The 8,110-nt window shown below is 36.1% G+C and overlaps 1 long non-coding RNA gene across 3 annotated transcripts; it reads right to left on the bottom strand.

The window, feature by feature from the left end:
- Positions 1–2,858: 2,858 nt before the first annotated feature.
- LOC145623952 (uncharacterized) lies at positions 2,859–6,172 on the bottom strand. Of its 3 annotated transcripts, none has more exons than XR_014110324.1 (5): positions 5,476–6,172; positions 5,048–5,120; positions 4,905–4,948; positions 3,860–3,921; positions 2,859–3,141 (listed from the first exon to the last, which is right to left on the bottom strand). It is a non-coding gene; the product is annotated as an uncharacterized LOC145623952 (long non-coding RNA). The 3 variants fall into 3 exon arrangements; XR_014110325.1 differs by having other exon boundaries at positions 4,889–4,948; XR_014110326.1 differs by lacking the exon at positions 5,048–5,120 and having other exon boundaries at positions 4,889–4,948.
- Positions 6,173–8,110: the final 1,938 nt, after the last annotated feature.

The following is an 8,110-nucleotide window of genomic DNA, read 5'->3' on the forward strand; positions in this document are numbered from 1 at the left end:
GTCATTAACTTCTTCTTGAGAGACCATGATCTTCTTAGCTTTTCTTTTCCGAGTAATGGGTTTGTCAAAAAGGAGTATCTGAACGAAAGTATTGTCTTTGATTAATCTCCCTTCCTTTCTTGACCAAGCACTGTAAATTAAACCATTTATTTGTTTTAATTACTTGACTCGAATTTGACTTTGACTTTGACTTTATTGATTTTAAAAAACAACAAATCAAAAATAGGGTGTATTTTTTAAGACCAAGCAAGGGTTTAAACAAGTATGGTTTAATTGGAGGATTAATATCCGACTTACCCCCCTAATATAATGACGGGAAATACGCGCATAGAAGACTCTCTAGACATGGTTAAAATGTGACATATTATGTGTGTGCTTTAATAGTGAATGTGAAATTCTTTTGTGAGACCATGGGACTATGTGCCTAGACTGAATTAAGGACTGAACATGATTACTGCCATTAATAAACTAATTAAACCGTTTTAGCAAATTTGTTAGACTGATTCATCGTGAAGACTCGAGCAAAAATACAGGCTGTCGTCAGACGACAGTATTGTCGCCAGACGCTAAGGGTCAGCGCCAGACGATGAGATCGTCGCCTGGCGCCAATCACTAGCGTGTGGCACCACAATCCAAATCTCTGCGCCATTCCGGAACATCGATCTGGGACTGTTTCCATTATTTATCTCTAAAAGGACTAGCCTAAAAGTCGTATTAAGTCAAGTTAGATCAATTTATTAGACTTTAATCATTAATTAATAAATTAAATTAGCAAAGTCCTTTAGTCATTAATTTATTTATTTAACTCATTCACAATTCAAACAAACGGTTAGGAAAAAATACATAAAATATGCATAAGAAATAATGCACAAGTAGTCATATAGTCACAATATGATGCAATGAGTTTGCAACCTAACCATGGCTCTACTTATCTAAAGTTTAGGATATGGGTTAGTCAAAGAGGGTCTATGGCTATCAGTTTGGATGCACCGCGCGGAAGCCTTACCTTTGGAAAGGTTTGCGCGTGTGGATGGGACCTCGCGAGTTAAACTCGTTTCCATGGTTTGATGAATTCAACAAACTCGGATGTACCCTTTGTTGCCAGAAGCGTTCGATTGGGTAGATACATCGTGAATTCAAAGAGGGTTATGTCCATATTTAGAACACATATGGGTTTCAAAAAAAAAAGGGAAAAACTCAATCAGGAAGTAAAACCAAATAAACAGTGCTAGAAAATTAGTCGAAACAAGGTAGATTTCTGGATCGGTAGTGGAAGAATTTGGCGCGAGAAAATAGCGTCGTCGCCAGACGCTGGCACTGTCGCCAGGCGACAGCGCCATCGTTTGGCGCTACGTTGTTTTCTCAGTGTTAATTCCTACATGCATCGGCATCTTTCTGTTCTTTAATTTTCCAGTTTTTTCGTAGCATTATTTCGACTTTAGTTGTGAAAGATATTTCCCTAAATTCCTACGTGTAAAAACCTATGTTTTTGGCTCTTTGTGTATGGTCTTTTCAAAGAGAACCTTTTTATGCTTATGCCTAAAATGTCAATCAAAGTTACGCACATAAAATACTTAGAACTTTTCGAATCTCATCCACTCATTCTAAATCATTGCCGAAATAAATTTTAGAAATTAAAAAAGAAATCCTCCCTAGTGGAGTTGCCAAAAAAATTTAGGGAATATTTCAAGCCATCCCACACTTGATCCCCTCTGTGATCATACACTTAAGCATGGTGGCGCCCAAAGGGAAGGAAGCTAGAGTAAAAGAGTCGCCAACAAGTTTTAGGAACTTGTAAACCGTTCACAGGGTGAAGGTTACACCCTTTAACGATCCAGGAGATCGTTAACTCCAATAGGTCTGGAACCATGACTGGAAGTTCGGGGATGAAGCTAAAAATCCAACCTAAAACAGACTGAAACTGCCCTAATAATAGGTCTCTACTTTATTCTTCTCGTATTCATGTGCGCTTTCTAACTAACATACAATCAATAGGTTTACCCTAAACTTGTTTAATCTTTGTTAGTTGAATATTAATGCATAAACAAATCTATTATTGGCGATCACTTGAATTATAATCAAATTAGCCTAAACAAGATTATTAATTATCTTATTAAGCGTGATTACAAGTACCAATTTCCTTTAAACATGAAAAAAAGGCATAATCAAGCAATAACAATGAATATATCAAGCAACATGATAATAACAAATTAATAATAATAATGATAATCATGTTAAAGCATAATAATATTAGCAAGATCCTAGGCATGACACGAACAAGATTAATAACAAACCCTAGCATGTCACTAAGCATTAAAGATCAAAGCTTTAACCATAACATGATATTAACATGATATTAGGAAAGAATAGGAAGTATCATAACAATCATACATGATATTAGAAATATTAATTATTACCCTAAACATGATAATAGGAAGCAATAAAGACATCCTCACATGATACTAGGAATCAATAAAATAATCTAACACTAGTGGAAAAAAGGCCATCTGTAACGGGCAAAAACTGCCCATCCGTAACGGGCAGCGTCCGTTACGAATGCGACCGTTACAGATGGCCTTTGTTATTTGTAACGGGCACCTGAAAAGCCCGTTACAAATAACGGAGTTATTCTTAACGGGATTCAGGTGCCCGTTACGAATAACCCCGTTATCCGTAACGGGTTATGGTTTTCCCGTTACGAATACTGTATAATCAATTTAAAATAAAATTCCAGCAAAATGCTGGATTTGACACACCATTTTATCATTTAATGAGATGTATATATTTTTATACAAATATAGTATACAATTAATATTTCTTTCAAAAAAATATACAATTAATATTAATAAACTACTGACTAAAACTTTAAAAGGATAGCTAAATTAAACCAAATCTCAAGTACACTTGTTTTCCTGGTTTCAAAAAAAAATTATACTTGTTTCCTCTAAAGGCATTATGTTTTACTTATTTGTCATTGTACAGTTAAGCTACCTTCAGCCAAACTTAAATCCACCAAAAGGGCCTTACTAGCTTTCATAGCGGTTGAGTTGTCGAGCAAAGTGAGTTGTCGAGCAAAGTTCCATCCAAATGAACTGGGAATAACAGATACGCTTCATGTTTCCAAGATTGCTCTTGAGTGGCCTAATTAATGCAAACATATTAATTTAAAAGATACTTTTAGATATGAATGTACAGATGCACAATCTACAAAATTGAGAGACCACTACGCTGCTACAAGGTTGTAATCATGATCAGCAACTTTACTATACAACAATTAAGAACAAGAACATAAAGCTGATGAAGATGCAATTGTTTGCATATTGGAAAAGACTATGACTGATGAACTGCAAAAGGGATCCAATTGTCGTTCAACAACTTGTTTACATGAATATGATACAGAAACAAAATCTACTACACAAATGTAAATCCAAAAATTGATTGATACTCCCTTCATCCCTTTTTTATTGTCCAATATAGCAAAGTTCAGTTTTCTCAAGAAACAAAGCAATAATTATGATGTGCGCGCGCGCGCGCGTGTGTGAGTGAGAGAGAGAGAGAGTGAGAATCATGTTCACCGAGCCAAAGTGATACCATGAGACATGCACCAAACTTTTCCTAATATCAACCAAATAGGGTAATGGAGCAATCTCAAAAGGATACACAAAAAGGAATACGGGGCAATTAAAAAGGGTCCTAGGGAGTAGGAACTAGAAGTATCAAATCCAAGTCACCTGATACTTTAACATACAACATTTTCAGCTATAATAACAACCTATAAGCAGCAACATCAAATATTGATTGGTCCATGCAATAGCAATTAACCTAAGTTACAATTATCTAGGCATGTGAAATTTCTTACCACAAGCTGCTATGGCATGGACGATCCGGTGCTAGGAGTTTATCCAGATTTGAAAACAAAGACTGCAGACAAGTTAAACACAATATAAGCATGTAGCACATTTTTGGCTAGAAAATAATGACTGAAACTTAGTGGTGGAATACTATGAATTATTAGTGACCAAAAGTACAAAACTAAGAGATTAAGGACTAAAACGAGAGATTAAGGGACGAAGAAGTAAGATAAAGGAAGAACAATTAAAGATATGACTGAATTAGTGCTAACCAAGGTGCAAATCACCAATTACAGCCTTGCCAATCTTTCGAGAGGAAAGACACTCTCCCAAACTACATCAATCACTGATCATAATATTCAACATGATTATCTCTCTCTAGCTATCTCTATTTATAGAGAGCATTTACCTAACAAACAAACTAACTTCTCCTTCAAGCTACTAAAATTTAATATCATTGGAATATAACTAGAAATTCAATCAAGGTTTGGCATAAAAGCTAAGGGATGAATTACTTGTGTTAAGCAAGGAAGAATTGAATGGGTGAACTTCAACGGGCATATTTCTCAAAATATAGCGAATTTTGACATCATTTAAGTTGGACGTGAATCATGCTTCTCACAATAGATTTAGCTTCTTCATACAATTGATACTATTTGGAGGGCAGTCAATCAATATGTTGCCCACGACCATGAATGATAAATTGCAGGCGACATTGAACGTACAACAAAATGATCATAGTGATCCAGAAGCCGATGTAAGAAAGAGGAACTTGGGAGCTAATTATAATCAGGTACATAAACATTACAGTAAACTTAGCAGCTGCCCCACAAAGCAACTACAGATATTTTGTAATGACATGCATAATATAAGGCTTTTTTTTTTTTTTTTTTTTTTTTTTTTTTTGCAGACAATGCCATATATTCAGGCAATTTAGCTGCATTTATATTACACTTATAAGTTATAACACTGAACACAAACTAGGGAAAGAATGAAAGGTTTATTAATAGTAGAAGAAGGCAAAATTTTCCTCTTACTAGAAGCAAGTTAGACCTTTTGTCTCTCCTTCGAAAACCCTGTGAAACAAAATATGCTGCCTGCAGGTAAAAAGTAACAATTATGTAAGAAATAAAATATGGACACAGTAAGAAGTCAGGCAATTGTCCTAACATGAAAAACATATAAAGATTTCATACCTGTAAAGGTAAGAGTATCTCTAGAAGGCCATACTTCCATAGTAACCTTAAAGACCACTAGAAAGTTCGATCTCTTCGCAACGAACCACAACAACACGTCAATAAACCCTCGGATCAATAAAGCAAATCAAAACAACCCGATGTCACCCAAAACTACCCAATATCACCCGAAATGCCAAAAATGAATTAAATACAAATACCAAAAATGACCCAATGTCACCCCAAATACCAAAAACTACCCAATCATACATAAATGCCCAAAACTACCCAATGTCACCCCAAATGCCAAAAATGAATCTAATACAAATTGCATGTAGGAAAAAAAAAAAAGCAAATTAGAATTCACAAGAACAAATTTAAGAATTTAAACAATTAGATGCTCAGAAATCAATTCAAGAAGTGGAAAAAACAATTGAAGGACTTCTTACCTCACGATCTAAAATGGTTGAAGTTCTCGGCAAAGATATCCCAAATTATCTAATAATTATTCTTCAGTAGTTAGGTTTGACCCTAACTCGTCCCTTGACTCACCGATTAGCTCCACTGAGACTGAACGTGGTGACAGCAACAACAATGACAAGAAGCTTAATATAAATGAAGGCGACGACAATTTCTTAGCCGAGTTGGCTCGCCACCTCGCTTAGTCTACTCTCCAGGACTTCCCCAACTCTAACACCGAGGTAATATGCTAATAATCTCTTCTAATTCGTTCTACAAAATCAACTCATAGATCTGAGAAATAAAAACTAAATTTGTTTGTTCTCAACGTCGCAACAATCGACGCTAGCCGGGTTCGGACACTAGTCGAACCGGAGTGGGTTTTCGAGCAAGAGTTCTGTCACCGTCGGTTACACCTCCGCCCAAAAACGACGGCGCTTGGGAGCTCTTGTATGAAGCCGTCGATCAAGTTGCTCGTCTCAAGAAGAACACAATCGCTACTCAAGTTAACCACCAAAACAATAACCAACAAAACAGAGGTCTTCTCGTTGCTCCTCGAAATGAGAGGGCCTGAGTTTGAAATGAGAGAAAGAGGTGAATGACGGCTAGGGGAGGAGAGGAGAGGAAAGAGATATGGAGTGAAGGACTCATGAGAGAAAAAGAGGTTAAAACCTAAAAAGCCAAGTATTGGGCTCCTCTCATTAGTTGGGCCAAGTTTGGGCATTTACATGTAATATAGTATTCGTAACGGACAAATTAGTGTCTGTTACAAATACTTATTTATTCGTAAAGGGCATTGATTTGTCCGTTACAAATACATACGTATTCGTATGGACACTATTTTGCCAGTTATGAATAAATAAGTATTCGTAACGGAAACTATTTTGCCCGTTACGAATATCTTAATTGTAACGGGCAAAGCTTTACCCGTTACAAATAGCCTGTTACGAATGAGATTTTTTTCCACTAGTGTAAGCATGATTTCTATATAAAAAAATCAATAAAAAAATTAAATTACTTACTTCGATGCCTTGTACCTCTTTCTAATAACAAATTACACGCATTAGTAACTTCAAGGAAAAGTAATAAACAAACAATTAAATAAAATAATTGAAATAGAGATTTGAGACCAAACCCTCATAAATATCAAACCTTTCACGTCTAGGGCGAAGACAACTTCGAGCTTGGCTAGGTGTGTCTAGGACTAATAAGTAAGGAATTTTGAGAGAGGGAAGGTTTAGAAAACAAATATAGAGAGAAAGCTTCTAGCTTTTAGAGAGAGAAAGAGAGATTATGAATTGATGATTGTAGATGTCGATGATTTGAAAACAGGGAGATACGACCCCTATTTATAGGAAAAATAGCATGGTATCAAAGAAAATCAAATTCGGAATAAAATACATCATGTCGCAAACGACATGAGTCAGCGCCAGACGACGAAGGCCAGCGCCTGGCGACAACTCTGTCATCTTGCGCTGGTTTAAAAGTCAACGCGCTTTTATACGCGTAATTACCTTTAAAACCGGTTACAAGTAATTATGCGTCTAAGCAGATTTCAAAATAGATTTAATATATTTTATTCAAAATAAAACATCTTTTAAAAATATAATTATCAATTCTAACCTCATTAGAATTAAAGAGATCCTTCTAGATATTCCTAGAAGACTAAAATCAATCATAATCACTTTAGGAATAATAATTAATAGGCCCTTCTCTTGATCATTGGGCCACATTAAAAACCATTGGGCCTAATTTAATTTAATCCATAACTTCCTGATAATTCATCGGAATTGAGCTTATAATATATCATTGGAAAGCTCTTTTTAAGCCCAATCCAATTACACTATTATTGGGCCGTCATCATGGACCAAACCAAATTGGACTGAATATTTTTCATAAAATAGAGTAAGAAAAGAAATATTTTTGAAAACAGAAAGAGAAATATTTTAATAAATACATCCTCATCATTAGACTTTCCACACTTTCACCTCGTTTGATAATCAAATGACGTGAAAGGTATTCATCACTAAGTTTAGTTTTAAGGAGACACATTTGGGTGTCTACACATAGCCACCCCCTTCCCTAGCCACTTCCAACTGGCCCAGCTCCCCCTGCCACCGCCATGAAAGGAATAGTGTCCTTCGAACAAGTGTATTATTCTGATAGTGGGTTCAGAATTATTAGAAAGCTAATATATTCAGTAAGGTCAAGTGATCGGAATGCCTGGGTGGAGGCCGCTTCCGATAAGTAATATTAATGCATAATTAATATTACAGCTGAATCTTGACTGAACCCTTCAGGTCACACCCAAGCAATCAACAAGCCGATGCGACGAATTTATTCGGAAGGAATTAATGAGTTGACCGAGTGATATTTATTTAGACGTCGGAAATTCGAGCTTAGAACGTCGAAAGTCGAGTCGAAAATAATATAAGACGAGATGTGCAAATAGTAATATATCAACGTAATTCCAAAAGTACCCCTAGCATCGGAGTGCCCCGAGAAATCACAGTGCTAGGGGCATAATGCATAGCATGGTTGCTAGCATGCGCACCAAGTCGAGCCTTGGCTGGCTAGTGCTAGCACCATTGCTAGCAGCCAAGGACCAGCCTCGGTATCTAAGGG

This window comes from Chenopodium album, chromosome 3 (genome assembly GCF_948465745.1).
Source record: "Chenopodium album chromosome 3, dcCheAlbu1.1, whole genome shotgun sequence".
NCBI classification, from domain to species: domain Eukaryota; kingdom Viridiplantae; phylum Streptophyta; class Magnoliopsida; order Caryophyllales; family Amaranthaceae; genus Chenopodium; species Chenopodium album.